This window comes from Hyaena hyaena, unplaced genomic scaffold (assembly GCF_003009895.1).
Source record: "Hyaena hyaena isolate Hyena2069 unplaced genomic scaffold, ASM300989v1 scaffold_501, whole genome shotgun sequence".
Classification (NCBI taxonomy): Eukaryota; Metazoa; Chordata; class Mammalia; order Carnivora; family Hyaenidae; genus Hyaena; species Hyaena hyaena.
In genome coordinates, this window is record NW_024081135.1 from 1,288,761 (window position 1) to 1,307,908 (window position 19,148).

The 19,148-nt window shown below is 52.6% G+C and overlaps 1 protein-coding gene across 4 annotated transcripts in view; it reads left to right on the forward strand.

Annotated features, from left to right (window-relative positions):
* The first annotated feature begins 11,262 nt into the window (after positions 1 to 11,262).
* The window catches only part of SLC6A6 (solute carrier family 6 member 6), an 84,517-nt gene continuing 76,631 nt past the window's right edge, over positions 11,263 to 19,148 (forward strand). The window contains exon 1 of one of the 4 annotated variants that reach the window (XM_039254953.1): positions 11,263 to 11,535. The gene's annotated coding sequence lies outside the window, so the exon portion shown is untranslated. Of the gene's footprint in view, positions 11,536 to 11,570; positions 11,740 to 19,148 lie in introns of those variants that run through there. The other 3 variants (XM_039254949.1, XM_039254952.1, XM_039254950.1) reach the window with 3 other exon arrangements.

Consider the following 19,148-nt stretch of genomic DNA (forward strand, 5'->3'; position numbering starts at 1 on the left):
TAGATGTCCTTAGGGCTGGGGCTCCTGCACCTGCCTGCGTAGGACCCCGACCTTCCTGCGTGCTGGGTGGGCGTGCAGCCGCGGGCACATCACAGCCTCGGTTTCCTCCTCTGTAAAAGGGGATTGAAGATTACGTTCCTCACAGGGACCGGCTGATGAGGTTTAGGGAAGACAGTATGTCAAGGACCTCTCTCTGGGCCGGAGAGAGGTGACATTGGCTAGAGAGGACACCCAGCATCAGTTACAGCGTAGGGTCCAAAGTCCTCTCCGCAAACCCTCGAGTCCAAATGTGATTGAGATCACACCTGTACCGCATATCACATATCACCCCGTAGGGTCCAGAGCTGCCCCTCCTGGCAGCCCACCGTATGTCTGTGGTGAAGTCTAGGACTAGTGGTGTACAGGCTAAATAAAGTTTCTAGATAGCTCTGTAGAATTCTAGTTTCACCCCCAGATTCGCTTTTAGATTTTTGTTGTTCAAAAAATTGCTGGCTGTGGAAATTACGGTTAAGTGGATCATTATAATTATGAGTTGTGATTCTCAGCCGTGGCTGCATATTAGAATGAGCTGGGGAAGGGCACCTGGGGGGCTCAGTCGGTTGAGAGTCCGACTTCGGCTCAGGTCATGATCTCACAGTTTGTGGGTTCGAGCCCCGCATCGGGCTCTGTGCTGACAGCTCAGAGCCTGCAGCCTGCTTCGATTCTGTCTCTCTCTCTCTCTCTCTGCCCCTCCCCTGCTCATGCTCTGTCTTTGTCTCTCTCTCAAAAATAAATAAACATTAAAAAAATTTAAAAGAATGAACCAAGGAGCTGGTTAAAATGCAGGTTCTTGGCCTCACACCAGATGAAAGGACTCAGAAGCTCAGGAGATGGGTCCTGGGGAACGGGCATTTTATTTTTAAGTAATCTCTACACCGAACATGAAGCTCAAGTTCACAACCTAGAGATCAAGAATCACCCACTTCAGGGTGCCTGGGTGGTTCAGTCGGTTAAGCATACAGCTTTGGCTTAGGTAATGATCTCATGGGTCATGGGTTCAAGCCCCACATGGAGCTCTGCACTGACCGTGCCTGGAATTCTCTCTCTCCCTGCCCTTCTCCCATAGTGCGGTGTACACGCTTGTGTGCGTTCTCTTTCTCTCTCTCTGTTTCTCTCTCTCTCTCTCTCCCCCTCTCTCTCTCAAGAGTAAATAAGTGAACCTTAAAAAAAATTAAAAAAGAGTAGCCTGCTTTGCCGATCAAACCAGCCACGTGCTCTAGAATGGATATTTTTTAAAAAGCTGCCAAGCTGAGTGTGACATAGAGCCAGGGATGAACCATACCCTAGAGATTATAAGCCAACAGTGGGGTCGGGAGGGGCTTCACTAGTCTAGGAAGACCAGGGAAGACTTCCCGGAGGGCGGGACCAAGATTGAGCAGAGCAGACAGGTGAAGAGGGAGAAGAATCTCATCAGCAGAGGGAACAGTATGCTCAAACTCCCTGTGGCAGGAAGACTGTCGGCTGCAAATTACACATTGTAGGAACTGAAGGGTCCCTAGGGTGGCTGGAGCCTGTGAGGGAAGAGCCCCAAGGCTGAGCGGCCTTCTCCGCTTCCTGTCTGGTGGGATTCAGGGGGGAGCTAAGAGACGGGGGTCTTCCCTGAGCACAAAATCTGTGCAGATAGACACGCTGTTCCCAGAGAAAAGCGAGTGGGTGGAAGGAGGTACTTGGACTCAATAACCCCGTGGTATTAAAGTGTTTTCAGTGCTCGCTTGGGTGGCATGTACACTAAAGGGGAAAGACACAGAGATGATTAGCCTGTGGCCCCTGCAGGAGGGGACATGCAAATCTGTGAAGCATTCCCTATTTTAAAAATGTATAAATTACTAAAGTGTTCTTATTTTTGTAAGTAATTTTAGTACCTTTTTGTCAAACGAGAGACTTTCCCACTGTCCCAATAATGGTTGGGGGCAAAATGGTGGTAAAACTGGGGGAGGGGGGTCTGGAGTCCTGCCCTCTCTCTGAGCTCCCCCGGGGCTCCCCAGGTTCCTCTGGGACTGAGGGGCCCAGCGGGAAAACTCCAGGGAACCAAGGCTCAGAGAGGGGACACTGGGATTACCCAAGGTATCCCTATTCATGAGGGCAAGGCTGGGGCGGGGTTCCAGCCCCCTGACTCCCTTTCCCATGCTCTTCTGGCCTGGGCAGAGTTCCCAAACCTTTGTCCATTAGGTCCCTCTGTACAAGGGTTTCCTTTACAACGCTTAGGTTAGGTATGGGCTGAACAGTGTCCCCACCCCACCCCCAAAAATATGTTGACGTCCTACCTCCCAGCACCTGTGAATGTGACTTTATTTGGAAATAGGGTCTTTGCAGATGCAATCAACTTAAGATGAGGTCATTAGGGTGGCCCTAATCCAATACGACTGACCCTTGTAAGAAGAGGGGATTTAGGTTCTTGGTGGCTGGCTCCTGAGGATGTGGGGTCCTGCAGGGTGAAGATTTAAATCCCAAGGTCATTGCAAAACGTCTGAAGTTCATTGCCAGGGCTGTGATGGTACAGGAGGAGCCCTACACAGAATCCTCACCATGGATGGGCTTATTGAGGACATCAAGGGACAGCACTACTATGAAAAGCCTTGTGCTGTGAAACTTGCTGGCAGATCTACAACATGGAATGACTCAAAAAACCAACTTGATGAGACCAATTGGGCAGATCAGTGGCAGGGCTGCTGAGGCCTGTGGATAGTAGGCCCAGTGTGAAAATCCCTATCCACTGTCTCCTTTCTTTCTCCAGCCCCATTCTCTCTTACCTTTCTTACAATAAACTCGATCACATATATGCAAGACAGCCTGCATATATCGAAGCAATCCTACAGTTAGCAGTGGACCCTCACCTTTATTACATGAAAGAGAAATTGAGTCAAAAAGTAGTCTAGGGAGGGCACCTGGGTGACTCAGTCCGTTAAGGGCCTGACTTCTGCTCAGGTTGTAATCTTGCGGTTCATGAGTTTGAGCCCTGAATCGGGCTCTGTGCAGAGCACAGAACCTGCTTGGGATTCTCTCTCTCTCAATCTCAATCTCTCTCTCTCTCTCTCTCCACCTTTCTCTCTGTCCCTCCCCTGCTCACACACTCTCTCTCACTGAAAATATATGAACATTAAAATAAATACTTTAGGGGCACCTAGGTGGCTCAGTCGGTTAAGTGTCCAACTTCGGCTCAGGTCATGATCTAGAGGTTCATGAGTTCAAGCCCCACATCGGACTCTGTGCTGACAGCTCAGAGCATGGAGCCTGCCTCAGATTCTGTCTCCTTCTTTCTTTCCGCCCCTCCCCTACTTGTGCTCTGTCTCTAAAATGAAGTCCCTGCCGCCCTGCTGATACCTTCATCTCCAGCCTGTGGCCTCCAGGAGTGTGAGAGAACAGGTTTCTGCTGCTTGAAGCCTGCAGTTTGTGGCCGCTGGTAAAGGCAGCCCTAGGAAGCTGATATGCCTTCCTAAATCACTGCTTGCTTCATTTTTTCCTTCAAACGGACTCATTTTCAAACAACTTGCATACATTTTGCTAAAAGTAAACCTCCCATCACTGCTATAAATGGAAGACCACAATCCTTTCTATAAATAGAAGGCATCTTAAAAATAAAGACAATGAGGGGCGCCTGGGTGGCTCAGTCGGTTAAGTGCCCGACTTCAGCTCAGGTCATGATCTCACGAGTTTGTGAGTTTGAGCCCTGCATCGGGCTCTGTGCTGACAGTTCAGACGGAGCCTGGAGCCTGCTTTGGATTCTGTGTCTCCCTCTCTCTCTGCCCCTCCCCCTCTCACATTCTGTCTGTCTCTCAAAAACAAATAAACCCTAAAAAAAGAAAAGAAAAGAAAAAGGACATGAGCAAATGACAAAGGGTGCTGAAGATACACAGGCACCTCGCTGAGACTTCTTGACTTATCCGAGGGATAAAAAGAGAATTGAAAAGAGAAAAGCTGATTTTACCCAAAAATGTTCTCATTCTGAGATATGTCTAATGATGATAGGGGTGGTCATTTCCCCTCCTGCCATCTCCCCTTTATGTTTGAGGAAACTGAGCCCAGGAAAGTTCAGTGATTTGTCCAAGATTGCACAGCATTGATGGCCAAGTCTGGATTTGGGCTGCACTCCTATGTTCTTTCCAGGAAAGGACTCCCCAGTCCCATAGAGCAACCCCGGGTCATGTCTGGAGGGCCAGGAGCTGAGCACATGGATGCAGGGCAGGGGGAGTAAACTCTCAAAGACCAGCAAATAGACACTGCCTATGTGTGTTCCAATCCCACAGAAGTTATAGCCAAGTCAAGTCTGTGCGGGATTATTATTTCGAGCTTCGAGCAACTGGACCTGGGCAAAAATTGGCTCACACCAAGGGTTATAACCCAAGTGATGGTCACAAAATTTTTTTCTTCTTGTTCCATTGGACCATGTAGATCAAAAATCAGGGTCCATGCAGGCAGCTGTCCCACACCTCATCACATATGGTCACATGCTAAGCAACTGAGGTCATGGGGCACATCTCCAAAACCAAGCACCTCCTTCACCCTTTTCTGACCCTGATGTCATCTTCTTCCTCCTCCCTCTGCTGCTCTCTCTTCTCTTAGCTTTGGCCTATGGAAGGGAGCAGGGCTCATAGCTTAGAGTCCTATATGCTCAGATTCAAATCCTAGCTCCACTGTGTGGCCTCAAGCCAGTGGCTCATCGTCTCTGAGATTCGGTGTTCTCATCTGTGAAATGGGTTCCCTCCTCCCTGGTTACTGGAAAGGGTCAAAAAGATCATGCTTGTGAGCCTGGGAGCTCAGAAAATGTTCATTCTCTCCCCCTCCCAGGCTGCAAGAGATGAGTAAGGGCTTCTCACCACTGTTGTGTATCCTGGGGCCAGTCACTCACCCTTTCTGAGCCTCCACTTCCCCGGGGAAGTGGCCTCAGAGGGTGCCTATGGCCATTCAGAGATAAGGGATTCTGGGATTCCAGGAGTAGAGCCGGGGTGGCCTGAGAGCTGGGGCCCACCCTGCCTGGCTCAGATGACCAGTCCCGAGGGCCCAATCAGGCCAGCCTTGGATCAGGCCATAAGTGGGAACAAAACAGTCAGGGAGCTCGCCTCTCTGGCTTTGTTTATTGTCTGGGAGCTGGGAATATTTTGAATTGTTGTGTTTGGGGAGGGAGGGAAAAATAACCAAATATAAGAAGGCAGCCAGTGAGAGGCCCGGGCAGGAATGCAGAGGAATTAGGCCTGCCTGAGTATGTCTGGGAGATGGTGATGCTCCCAGAGGCCCCAGCACCCCCTACGTCAAGGATTCTCATCTCTGATGAACCACTCAAACTGCCTGGAGAACTTAGTTTTTTTTAAGAGCCCCATGCCCAATTACATTAGGATTTCTGAGGGTGGGACTCCGACAGCAGGACTTTGTAAGTTTTCTGGGTGACTGTAGCCAATGTGGCGAACGAGTGCTCCCAACAACCATGTATCAGGAGCCCCCGAAGGGCTTGTGAAGCATGATTGCTGGGCCCCCAACGCAGAGTTCCTGAATCAGGAGGTCCAGGCTCTGCCTAGGACCATGCATTTCTTACAGGTGCTGCTGCTGCTGGCCTGGGGGCACAGTCTGAGAACCTCTCCTGCACTCTAGTGACTCAGAGGTGTTGCCTGTGGCCTACGGGTGTCTGAGACAGGAATCTTGGGCCCCTTCCCAGACCATGCCGTGGAATCTGCATGTGAACAACACCCCCGGGTGACTCTAAGCACTTTGTAGTGTGTGTGCACACAGGCTCAGGACGGAGCTGGTGATCCCTTATGTGGATGTAGATACAGCACCTGTAGATAGCTAAAGCGCCATTCATTCATTCAGCAAACATTTCCTGGGTACCTAACACGGGCCAGGCACTGTTCTAGGCCCTGAGAATGTGATGCTGGACCTGACTGATTCAGCCCTGCCCATATCAAGGGGGCAACCTTGATAGACAGAAATAGGCCAATAGATACACGAGCAAGGTACATTCATGCTGTTATCCAAGTTAGGATGAAAATAAAACCAGGCCACGGTGCAGCGCTGGGGGGAGGGGCAGATGGTTAGATGAGACACAGTGGTCAGGGAAGGTCTTTGGGAAGGCGACACTGGCTGGCACCGAGGGCTAAAGAATGGGAAGGGAAGTCTTCAGGGTGGGGGAGCTGCCACAGCAAAGGCGGAGCAACAGAAGGAGCTTAGGTTGGAGGGAAAGCCAGGAAACCAGTGTGTCGGGAGGGGGTGAAGGAGAGGTGTGCTAGAGATGGGAGGGGCCGGTCTCAGAGGAGCATGGGCTTCCGTGACCACGGTGAGAGCTGTGGCGTGGCTTAAAGCCAGAAGGACAATAGAGTGGGTCTGAGGACCTTTGCCCTGAGGTGTACATTGCAGTGAGTGAAATGTACATATCTAAAGTATACAGGGCACAGGTGTTCGCTGTATAGGTATACCTGTGCTCAGGATAAAGCCCCCTTCGAACCCTCAGGAGGGTCTCTCCAGGTTCTTCCAGCCACCCCCTCCCCCATCCCCAGAGGTGATCCCTGCTCCAAACCCTAAATTCACTTGGCCGAATTGAAAAGTCCACATGGTCTGTGGTGTGTTTTGGAGACAGCACCCCGCCCTCCCCCCCGCCTTGGTTTTGTACATCTCAGAGTCCTTCATCTGTTTGTCTGTTTTTCCATTCTCCTGTGGGCGTTACGCAACCAGGATTATTTCCGTGTTTTTTTGCCTATTGTGAATAGTGCTGCCATTCACATTCTTACACAAGTCTTTGTGTGGACGTATGTTTTCATTTCTCTTTGGTCAATGTCTAGGCATAGAATGGCTGGCTGTAGGCTAAGTGAATGTTTAACCTTATAAGAAATTGCTGAACTGTTTTCCACAGTGGCTGTGCCATTCCATGCCCCCACCAACCAGCCGTGGAGGAGAGTCCCGGCATCCCTCTGGCTCCTACGTGGAGATGGGCTGGTGGGCAGGAGAGGAAGCCAAGAAGCCAGGAAGCAGGCCTCTGGGACGGCCAAGGGGCTGGATCTGCAGCACTGTATTAGTAGATGAATAAATATGCACGTGTAACCCCCTCCCCTGAATGTCTGTTCCCTGCCTTGACACCTCTCATCCCTGGGACAGATTTGCCACATTCCTGTCAAAGGAGAGGAGGAAATGAGTCCTTGGAGGCTTGCCACCCACAGGCCACGTCCAACAAGCATTTCCTGGGATCTTCTGTGCTCTGGGCCCCATACTAGGGACCCCTGATTTATGGGTGCTCCCGGTCTGGGTCTCCAAGTTTGGCTGAGGCCCAGGTTCCAGCGAGGGGTGGGGGTGGGGGCAATGAGCAAAGTGCTTTGGGGAAGGGAACCGCGTGGAGGAAAGCCAGAAGGTGGAAAATCTCAGGGCATGCATGTGAAAAGGCCAGTGAGCACTGTTTACCCCAACATTAGACTGTGTGCCCAGCACCAAGCTCAGTGCTTTGCACGAATCCCCTCCACTTAGTTTTCACAACAACCTGGGGCAGAGAGGTTATGATTAATTAGCCTAGCTTAACAAATTGGGAAACTGAGGCACAGAGATTCCAATGATTCGATCTAGGTCACACAGCCCCAGACACATGATGCTAGGATGTGCAAGCAGGCAAGAGGAGGTTGGGTAAGTGGGAAGCACGTTCCTGAAGGTTCCGATGCTCTGATAAAGCCTCCATAGTTCAGGGGTCCACCCATACACACCCAGCAGGGTGGACACAGGGGGTGTGTCCAGGAGGAAGTGTCCAGGATGGGGACCATTCCACAGTTTCATGAGTGCCCCTTTGTCTCTTCAGGGAATGCCGTTCTGAGAGGCTGACCCCATGACCCTCGGCAGGGCTGGTGCAGACGGGCGCACTGCGCTGCCAGAGGGCCCAGCACAGCTGGACCTCCAGCGAGAGTTCCAACAGCTCCAGTTAGTCGTTGGTCACCTGACAGAGGAGACAAATTATTCACTGGCAAAGGACTAAAGGTTTTGTTCCAAGTCCTGGATCAATTTTATTTTATTATTGCCAGTTGCTGAAAAAAAGCACGATCAGGAACCTTTTCTAAATTGCATTCACTGCTATTAAGTTAAGGGCAGTGCACGGAAGCCTGAAACTTGGCCACCTTTCCCCCCATACCCTTCACGAGCTCTTCTGGCAATCGATTTTCATTCTCAAAACAGTCCCGACGGAATTTCAGGCTAGAATGTGGCTTTTGAAGGAAACCTCTGCCTGGGTTTCCTTGAAGCTCCCTCCTCGCTGCCAGCGCTTTGGCTCTCTCGGTGCTCCCTGTCTCTCCCTGGAGTTTCCAGCTGCCACCCCCTGGCAAGGCGCAGGCGGCCGGTGCACAGAGCACACCAGGCTTCTCTTGGACTGCTCTTTGCAGGGCCAGCTGGGTGGCATAAATGAGAGAACTAGCCGGGTGGGGACTGTGGCACCCTGAGGACCCCCTGTCCCCCTGCGAGCAGCTGGCTGATGCTACTTGGCTCCAAGGAACGGTGGACAGGCAGCTAATGGCTCGTGGTGGCTCCACCTTGCCATTTTCTAATGTGAAATCTTTCCACCAGACATTCAGAATTCTAATATGTGAAAACCTCCAAGGTTCCCTTCATGGCAATTAACTCAAAATATTTTAAAGCCAAAAAAGCCCATCTGGGAGCTAGAATCTGCGCAAGGCCCCCCAGTTTGAGAACTTTTGTCACCGCAGCTCAGTGAGGCAGGACTCACTGTCCTGTATCATGGATGAGGAAACTGATGCCCAGAGTGGGCGTGCAGACTCCAGTCACACAGCTGGACAGCAGCAGAGGGGGAAATGTGAACTGGGGGTTGCTGGCCTCCACCAGGAGCTCTCTCCACCCCACCCTGTATTTTCCCCAAGTCCCCCCATTTCACCACCCTTCTCTGCCTCTTATGCCACCTTCCCTTGGGGTTGAAGTTAGAGCACTTCCTGGCTTCTCTTCTCCTTCTCCTCCTCCTTCTCCTTCAGCCCTTCTCCTTCCTGACTTGAGTGTAAATTCCAGCTCTACTACTTACCAGCTGACCAACTTTGGACAAACTATTTAATTTCTCTGTGGCTCAGTTGTCCTTTCTGTAAATGGGGGAGATTAATAGCATGTACTTCATAGGGTGGTTGTGAGGATTCAATGAATTGAAATATACAAATGCATTGAACAGTGCCTGCCATGCAACTAGGTGTTACCTATATGGTTTGCTAAACGGAATGAGGGCAACATACGTTTATCAGGTATCTATTGTGTGCCAAGCCCTATGATGGACCCCAGGACGCAATGAGGGCCCAAAGGACATGGTCCCAACCTCATGGAATTTATGGTCTACGGGAGGAAGGCACATGATTGGACAAGCCTCATCTGTGTGTCCTAAGCTGGCACCATCTGCACTATACCCTCCTGCCTGAAGCTTGTATGATCCAACAGGCTCTCCACTGGGCCTGCCTAGGCCCCGGCCCCCCACTCCTCCTATGGCCTCCACTGCCTTCGCTCATTCTCCGTGACCCTCAGCTGGCCCATATCACCTTGGCTTAGGGCCCAGCCACTCTTGCCAACAAGCTTTTCCACAGCAGCTTCCTCCACTCCCCCCTCCCTTCCCCTCAACCCTTTGGCTTAGTCAAAGCCTCCTCTCCAGAGTCACTTAACCATACTATGACCTTCCACTTTGTGCTGTGGGCAGTGACACACGCAGGGAGGCTGACGAGTTCTTGGCTGCCGTCTGCTCCTTCAGCTCACGGGGAAGCCTCACTCACATAGGGAGGGAGGGGACACATGTGAGGACTCAGCTGCCCTCTCCCCCAGCTTTGTTTTCCTCACCTGTAAGGGGTGCCATCACCATGAACTCAAAGGACCGAGCTGAGGAGCTGGGAAGTGGATGCCACCTGGGGTGGCTGGAGGAAGGGACAGCTGGGGACAGCAGAGAAGGGCATGGGAGGCACTGGAGGAAGGCGGGGGAGGGCATGTCTGCTCATCTGCAGCTGGGGGAGAAGGTGGCCCCCTAGAAGGTCAAGATGGAGGCAGACAGCAGGGGGCCTCAATGAGAAAACCAGGCAGAGAAGAAGCCATGTTCTCCAATCCTGCTCCTCAGCCTCCCTGGTCTGCCTTCTGGGGCTGTTCTGGAAGCGGGTGTTATGAAGCTCTTCCAGGCAGTGGCTCCAGGCTGGGCCACGTATGACGTGGGGGGTGGCTCTCTGTGGAGCCTCTATTTCCTCTTTTATCCTCTGTCGAAAAGCTGGAAGGATCCAAGTGTTCTGCACACAGCCTCCCAGGTACAGAGAGGGAGCGAGTGAGAGGAGAAACTGGAGAGCTTTCGGAGAGGGAAAGGCCTTGCCAGAGGTCACACAGCACTCCTCCTCATGCCCACACAGGGCAGGAGTGTGGAAAATGGTCTCAGAGGAGCCACTCGTGCAAATAAGGACAAGAATAATGGCACATTCCCCATTTTCATTTAAAAATAGTCACAGTAGCTGACACTTGCTTGGCACTTTCTAGTGCCGATGCCTTTCCGAACTTTTTACACTGTTAACCTTGGATCTTCATAGCAGTTGGAGGAGATAGACTCTATTATATTTATTTCCATTTTACAGATGAGGAAACTGAGGCTTAGAGAGCTCCAATAATCCCCCCACCCCAACAAAGTGACCCAACAGGGACACAGCCAAGAATCAGAGGGCTGCTGACTGCTTCATATCACAGTCTCAGATCACTCTCATGCCTTTGGGGAAGCAGCGAGGGCGGGGTTACTGTGCCCATTTTTCAGAGGAGCTAACTGAGGTTTCGAGAACCTGGATGACGGCCCAACAAAAGGAGCAGTGGAGTGGTTTGGGACCTGGCCACTCAACGAGCCGCAGACCCCTGTTTTGAGCCTAAGTGGATGGGCGAGTGGTGGTGGTTGGTGTTAGGGGAGGGGCGGGTCGGGGCAGGGGGCTCTCTAGCTCTTCTTGCATAAGCAGCAGGAGGCTGAGGACCGGCTCTCGCAAGGAATGGGTTTCCTTGAAGAGAGCGCTCTAACGGGGAAAGCGGTGGACCACACGTTCGCCGCGCTGCAGGAGGGTGTGTGCGCGCGCGCTCGGCGAGCCCGGGCTCTTTGTCCGAGCCCGTGCGCGCGTGCGTGTGTGGTGTGTGCGCGTGTATGTGAGCGCGCGTGTGTGTATGTGTGCGTCCGCGTGCGGGGCGGGGCTAGGCTCCCGGCCCCGCCCCCGGCCCCGCCCCCGGCCCGGCCAAGCTGGTATTTTTCCACCCAGCAGGATGGGTGATGCTGAGAGCTGCCTGCTCAGACAACAGACACGCGAGGTCAGGAAGAAGCCGCTTATAAATTACCGCTTCCTCCGCGCCGCCGCCAGCGCAGAGCTCCGGGCCCTGGCCGCAGCCCCGCTCGCTTGCCAGCACCGAGCCCCGAGGACCGCGAGCCCAGAGACCGAGCCAAGCCGAGAGGGAGAGCGGAGCGCCGAGCCCGCGGGCCAGAGAAGGAGCGGGAGGGCAGCCCCCGGCCAGTGGAACCGAGTGCAGCCGAGCGCGGCGCCGCGGCCACCCCAGGTACCCGAGGGAGACGGAGCCGGGCGCGCGGAGCCCCCTCCCTATCCCTGCGCTCCAGCCGGCCCGACCTCCCCGCCGAGGGCCCCCCATTCCGGCGCCCCTTTCGCCACCGAGGGAGGGACGGAAGGTCGCCTCTCCGACCCGCTGGCGGGGCTGTTATTGTTTCGCCAGCCAAAGGGCTTGGGCTTTTCGTGCAGGCGGCAGGTGTGTGTGTGTGTCTGTCTGTGTCGGTGTCTCTGTGTCACCAGGTGTCTGTGTGTATCTCCATGTCCCTGTGTGTGTGTGTGTGTGCTTCTGAGGGGGGCTGTTGCTCCATTTCTCCAGCAATATGCACAAGTGTGTCTCAGGGTACGCCTGCTATTCTGTGTCTTGGGTTGTGCGCGTCTGTGTGTTCTGGGGTGGCTGTGATACCTGAGTGTGGCAGTGGCGGTGTGTCTCGGATGTGTGCACTTGTGTGTCCCGGTGTGTGTCTGGGGTGAACCTGCTTCTGTGTGACTGTGTCTCCCAGTACCTGGCTGTGCACGTGTGTATCCCAGAGTGTGGCCGTGCCTCCGCGCCCCTGGTTGCAGGCACTTGTGTGTCCCCTCGGCAGTACCTGAGGGAGTGTCCCCAGTGCCTAGGGGGCGGAACAGCCGAGCTGATTCTCCAGGGCAGGCGCCGAGTCGGGAGAGGTGATAGGGGGGCATGGCTCCAAGGGTGCTGCCCGGGTGCCGCGTGCAGGTGACAGTGCCAACATCCAGCCGTCTTGAGTGGCAGGACGGAGGCCCCGAGGGACAGCTGGGGGCCAAATGGGCAGCAGCAGGGACAGCAGGACACATCCTTCTCTAGCCTTTTCTTCTTCCTTCTGAGGGTTCCTCTTTTGAGCAAGAGATTCTCGTCCCCCTCCCACCAGGGAAGCCAGATAGAGAATCTCCCGGACCTCCTCTGACAGCCCCAAAGCTTCAGCCTGTACTGCAGGGGGGGACCTGTGGGCCACCCTCCCCGGCCTTCAGAGGGAGGTGTGTGCTGGGCAGGGCCACCAGCCTGGCTATTTTGGTCGCTGCCTAGCCTCTGCCAGATCCTGGCGTCCCCTAGGACCAGCCCCAAAGGCTTGGGAGGCAGCCCAAGCCCCCATTTCCTGCCTGGAGAAATAAATCAGCTCAGTAACTGCCCAGACACTTGAACGGAGGGTCTTTGGGCTGAGGTTTAGTGGCGCGTGGCTGGCTCCATTCGGACTTCGGTAAATTGGCCCACACTTTGGCACTGCTGGCGTTCAAATAAATGTCAGGGAGAAGTCTTTTTAAATTTTCTTTTTAATTTTTTTCTTGGCTAGAAGGGAGGGGATCTCATCCAGAGCCTCCCAGCCAGAAGGAGTTTATTTTTGTGAGAAAGAGCGGGTGAGTGCTTAGCAACAGCCTGCCTCCCTCTCGACCAGGGTGTCATCCTGAAGAGTGTGGGGTGGGCATGAGAAGGTATGGGGGTGGCGTGGGGGAAGGAATTTAATCAGGATGGTGTGTGGGGGGAAATTAGAGGGATGCCCGAGGGCACTGGCAGAGAACCCACCACAGAATGGGATTGGCAGAACAGCTAGAGTTCTTGGGCCTGGCTCAGCCCCTAGTTGACCTTGTGCAATCTTTTCTTGGCCTCAGTTTCCACATCTGTAAAATGGGTGGAGTAGACCGGTTGTGGAGTAAACCGGGACTGAGAGGCGGGAGCATGTCCCCAGGGAGCTGAATTCAGTTACTGAGCCTCAATTACAGTGTCTTAGTCAGTGGGTGACCTTGGGAGAGTCTCTTGGCCTCTTTGAACCTAGCTTGGCAGCAAGGACGGCCAATGCCGGCCTCGCTGCGTCCTTGAGGGGATTGAGGGAGATGAGGATGAATAAGCCTGTGGTAAGCTGTAAAGCTGGGCTCAGCTTCGTGGCTGCCGATTAGAGGGTGTCACGAGGTCTCAGGTCACTGTGGTATGTGGCAGGGCCAAGGTGGACTCTTGAGCTTTTGTCCTTCAGGGATACCCTTGTGCTGGTCCAGGATACAGCTGCAGTCAGCCTCCTCTGCCCCGTTCCTCTCCTTCGTCCCCTTGCCCTGCAGTGACTGGGTTACCTCTGCTTTGCAGAGTCGGGAGGCCCGAGTGAGAAGGGCCCATTTTAGAGATCAGCAAACTGAGAGCTGCCCAGAGGACTTTGCCTTGATTGCATAGTGGCAAGAGAGGGCTTCAAAGGCCTTCCCTTGGCCAGCCATGATTTTTGGCCCCATGGAATTTTAGTCACTGATGTGCTGAGGTGGCAAACGTGGACCCCAGCCGGGACCTGGGGAAAAGATGGGACAAAGATGTCCCAGGCCTCAGGGCTGGAGGGTGAGTGTGGACTCACCTCAATTCTGTCCCTCGTTATACATTCTCCCTTTTTTGTGCCTTCTGGGAGAGCCCTGCCACTCTTCCTGAACAAGAGTCAGTCCCCAGGAGGCATTTGGGGCTCTGTGATGGTGTTTTCGACTCTCCCAACTTCGAAAACCTGTCATCTGTCAAAGGACTTGGGAGCTGTACTCTGAAAGTCTTTGCAAAGTCCCTGAAATGATTAAGACCCCTGTAAATCATTGAACACCTTCCTGTATATAGGAAAGAGTTAACAAATAAAGTTCAAGGGCACACCAGGATGCACAGCAGGGGGGCAGTTCTGGGTGGGAATAGGGCTGACCTCAGAACCCCAGGGTCACCCCTACAGGTGCAGGCTGGCCATTCACCTCTGCAGAAAGTCGTAAGCAAGAATCAGATTCTTTGGGGCTACATGTCACTCCTTCGGGCTGGCCAATTTATCTTGGCCCAAGTGTTTGTTTGAATTTATGGGTTCTGGGGAGGAGCTGTGGATGTGGATATGCCCAGGGTGGCCTTCAAGTGTAAAAGAGAGCTCGTTTATTTGTTTTGCTTGTTTTGAGAGAGAGAGAAAGCGGGGGAGGGACAGAGGGAGAGAGAGACAATCCCAAGCAGGCTCCGTGATGCCAGCACAGAGCCCGGAGTGGGGCTAGATCACAAACCATCAGATCGTGGCCTAAGCCGAAATCAAGAGTCGGATGCTTAACCAGCTGAGCTACCAGGGACCCCAAAGAGAGCTTTTTTAGTGTGCCTCTTCTAGTTGCTTAAGAAACCTAGCTAGGGTCAGTCCTGGCTAGGCACTGGATTTGGGGTAGAATATTGGCTTTCGAGGTGCTCGTAGCCCAGAGGGAGAGAGGACAGTGACCATGGCATCCATGGCACGCTGCGAAGACTCAGGTGACTGGGTGTACATTGATGGCAAGGTCGTAGGCGGAAGGCACTTCATCTTCTTAGAGGAGGTGAGGTCATCTTCTATGACTGGAAGGACAGTATGGGCTGGCATTCTGGGCAGAGGGTATAGCAGGTGCAAAGGCACAGCGGCATGAAATAGCCAAGCGTGATAAGCCTCGCAGGGTCCCTGCTGGCGAGAGCAGGAGCCAGGTGGTAGAGGGGCGCGAGTGCTGGGTACACGGGCTTGAGCTTTACTCAGAGAGCAGCAGGGATAGAAACAGCATCAGCGGCGGAGAAGCCAGTTCAGCCCAGCAGCCCAGAAGACCCCTGATGGTAGGCGACGAACCAGGCTGGGGTCCAGGAGACTGAAGGTGGTCAGGCCCCTGCTGGTCAGGGCACAAAGCGTTTTCTGTGCCAGTGACCCTTGCCCTGAGCTCTTTTCGTAAACACAGGGTGAAGGCCTGGACATACAGTTTAATAGGTACACAGACCATTAACTTGCTGGCTTTGACCTCCCTGGGACATGGAGCCCAGGACTCTTTAGGGTAAACGATGTCTGTCCCCTGGATGGGGCTTGGGCGTTTCCCTTCCCACCTCACCTGGTCACAGCCTTCGTTTGGAAACCTGAGCTGAGGGGCCGGGGGTTGGGGTGGCCAAGAGAGGGCAGAAAGAAAGGAAATTGCTGTCCTGTTGCTAGAGCCCTGCGAGTCAGCCCACTCCCTTGTAAAAACCAATATACCCAACAAAAAAATCACCCAAAACAATAAAAGGGAAGGGGAGTAGTGTAGGGGGCAGGGTTGGGCAGCGTTAACTCTAATTAGGCGTAGAATGACCCGAGTCATCTTTTACAAATTCACATTCCCAGGTCCAGCATGGACACACTGAACTGATGCCCATGGGGAATCTGTACTTTAAATATTTTCCTGTGATTGAAAAAAAATCTTTTTTAATTGAGATATAAGTTACATGCAGTGAAATGCAAAGATTCTGTTACAGTTTGATGCATTTTGACAGATTTATTTGCCTGTGTAAGTACCACCCTGACCAAGGTAATAAATAGACTGTTCCCAGCTCCCTAGGAAGCTAGTCGTCTCGTGCCCATCCCTCCCAAAGGCAGCTAGTCTCTGAGTTTTGGCACCACAAATTAGTCTTACCAAGTGTAGAACTTTGTATAAATGGACTTGTGTGGTCTGTACGCTTTTGTGCATGGCTTTTTTCTGCTTGATGTCTTTGAGATCCATCCAGGCTGTTGAGCATATCAATAGCTCCTTCCTTTTATTGGTGAGTAGAATTCCATGGTATGGATTGACCCGATTTTATCCATTCACCTGTTGATGGACATTTGGGAGTTTCCAGTTTGGGATGATCACAAATAAAGCTGCTATGAGCATTTCTGCACAGGTCTTCTAGTGGGCTTATCTTTTCTGTTGCTCTAGGAGTGAGACTGGGTCACAGGGTAGATAAATGTTAACCTTGTGAGAAACTTTCAAAGGATTCTTTTAGTTACAAAGGTAATACACCTCAAGCAGTATAAAACTGTATTAACTGAAAGTGATTTTTTTTTAAAATTTGACATTTATTCATTTTTGAGAGAGACAGGGAGGCAGAACATGAGCGGGGAAGGGGCAGAGAGAGAGGGAGTCACAGAATCCGAAGCAGGTTCCAGACCCTGAGCCGTCAGCACAGAGCCCAACGTGGGGCCTGAACCCACAAACTTCGAGATCATGACCTGATGAAGTCAGACGCTTAACCGACTGAGCCACCCAAGCGCACCTACTAAAAGTGATTCTTAAAGATAATTTAAAAAAAAACAGTGCACTGTAACCGCTCCATTTATTTGTTTCTTTCTCTAATAACAATAAAGGCTGGTAAGATTACACATTTTCCTCTGCATACAGCTTTACCTGTATCCCTCCGATATTTACATGGACATATATATTCCTGTTTATTACTTTCTAGGTCAGTTTTCTCTTCAGTTTTGATTTCCTCTTTGATCTGGGGCTATTTAGGACGTGTCCAGCAAGCTGGCTGTCATTCTGTGGTGTTGTTATCGAAAATGGCGTCATACTGTTCTTGGTTCTGCCACTCACTCTTCAAACAATGGACCATTGTGGGACCGCCGCTCATCAGAACGTACAGGGCTGCCAGGCCACCCTGAACAGCTAGCTGCCTTTGGGAATCACTGACCTAGTCGGGCCTATCTTCATCACTGCAAGTGCTGCCAGCTCCGTGAATAAAAAGCGCCCACCCGGTGACTTTGAACTTAAGCAGGTCGAGGTGAGAAGGGGCTGACCCTTACTGAGCACCCACAATGCCTTTCTGCATTTAAGCCCTGTGCCTGACTTGGAGGTTATTCCCTTCACCTTTTAGATGAGTTCATCCAGTCTCAGGAAGGTGACTTGCTGTAGCTCACACAGCCAGGAAGTAGGAAGGGAGACAGGGTCCATCCTTATTCTGCAGGCGGCCCTGCAGAGGTTTACTGAGCACCTATTGGGTATCAGGCTGAGTGCCAAGGCCAGTAGGGCAGGGATAAGTAAATAAAACAGCCCCTGTGCTCAAGTGGCTCAGTCTCACAGGAGGGGAGAAGATCTGTATCAGGAAGAGGTTAATGAGCAATTCCAGGAGGCTCATGCCAAGGGCAGGCAAAAGTCCAGGTCCAGGCAGGGAAAAGCATGGAAGGTCTGAGGCAGAGTGGTCCACTGGCAAGGAAAAGTGTGGGGACTTGGAGATCTTTGAGTTAAGCCGCTCATCCATTCTCTGGATCTGGAGAGTGAGGTCTGAGAGAGGCAGATAAACTATCAAAAGGGCCATTGTTCCCAAACTTGCCGCCCCACCCCCCCAGGCTCCATTCAGTGATTATGTTAAACAGGTAAATTTAAGGGCAGTGTTTTTACCTTTGTTTCAAACTCTTGATGGCCACATTGTACTTCAGCTCCTGATTTGATCTCAGCTAATGGGGAAGGAGGTGAGAGGACGAAGCCATACTGATCCAAAAGACCCCCGCAGAATCCAGAACGGGGCTTCCTGGAAAGCAGGACCGCCTGGCTCCCATGTGCAGCTCTGGCCACTGGCTGTACTGTGGGATGGTATCAAGGCAATCGCAAGAGGCCTAGAGGGCTGGGGCAGAGTTCTGGTTTTGCTCACTTGGATCCTCCCTCGTCTCTTCGAGCTTTAGCCTCCCCATAAGCAAAGGCTGGGACCACATCTCTGAGGGGAGCCCTAGAGGGGACGTTCTGAGAGCCCTGCCCTTCCCACGGCTCTTCTTTGCACACAGTAAACGTGCCAAGCCCCTCATCGCCATGTTCCACCGCCCCCTTTCTGGCAGAAAGTCTCTAAGCCAAGCCATGATGCCCGTTGCCTGGTGGAGGGTGGAGGGGTGAAGTGAATTTCAGCAGAGACCTGCTTAGTGGGTGAAGGGCACCGGAAGGTGGTAGTCGTGAGGGCTCTGCCCTCTTACCCTGTAGCCTGTCTGCACCTGGAGATGATGGCCACCAAGTTAGGCCTCATGGAAGACGCAGGCCATGATTTCAATGACATTCATGCTCTCACCATGTGGCACTTGGTGTCTCTTCTCTGGGTGGATATCCCTACGGCTTGAGACAACAGGCTTCTTGCCAGCCTCCATTCCTCCTAGGCACCTCTCTGTGGGGGCATGCCACTCTCCTTCTCAGAGGCCTTCAATGGCTCCCTAGTGCTCTATGAAATCAGGTCCTCACTCCTTAGCCTGGCATTCGAGGCCCTGCAGGATCTGGCTCCTGGCCCGTGTTTACCCTCATCTGCTACCATTTCTCCCCTCTCCTCGTGATTTGGCTGTTTTCTGCTCCGAAAATGAGCCTGGGGCTCTCTTGCCACAGCCCTGCCTCAGCCCACAAGGCCCTTCCTCCTCCCCCTTTTTTTTTTTTTTTTTGAAAGTAGGCTTCACACCCAACATGAGGCTTGAATTCAAGACCCTGAGTTCAAGAGTCCCATGCTCTGCAGATTGAGCCAGCCAGGTGCCCCGCTCTCTTCTCTTCTTATTCCCCCTCTTCATGGGCCAGCTTCACAAAGCTTTCCTTCAGCCCCTTCACTGTGCCGGATACATAGTAGGCACTCAAAAAGGATTAGATGAGACCGAGCACATAATCTAACCTTGCTCAGAGCAAGATCTTTGTGGTCCTGCCTTTTTTCCATGCATCTGACTGAGGTCACATCAGGGGAGGGAGGGATAGATGCTCCTGCATCCAGAAGAGGGTATAGTACACAGTAGATGCTCAGCGCATAAGTAAAGACTGTCTGATTCCCTCTCCTCTGAAATGGGAGCCTATAGTTTAAACAACTGAGTGGGCCCAGGCTTGGAAATCATATTCATCCATCACCATCCATATTTATTGGTT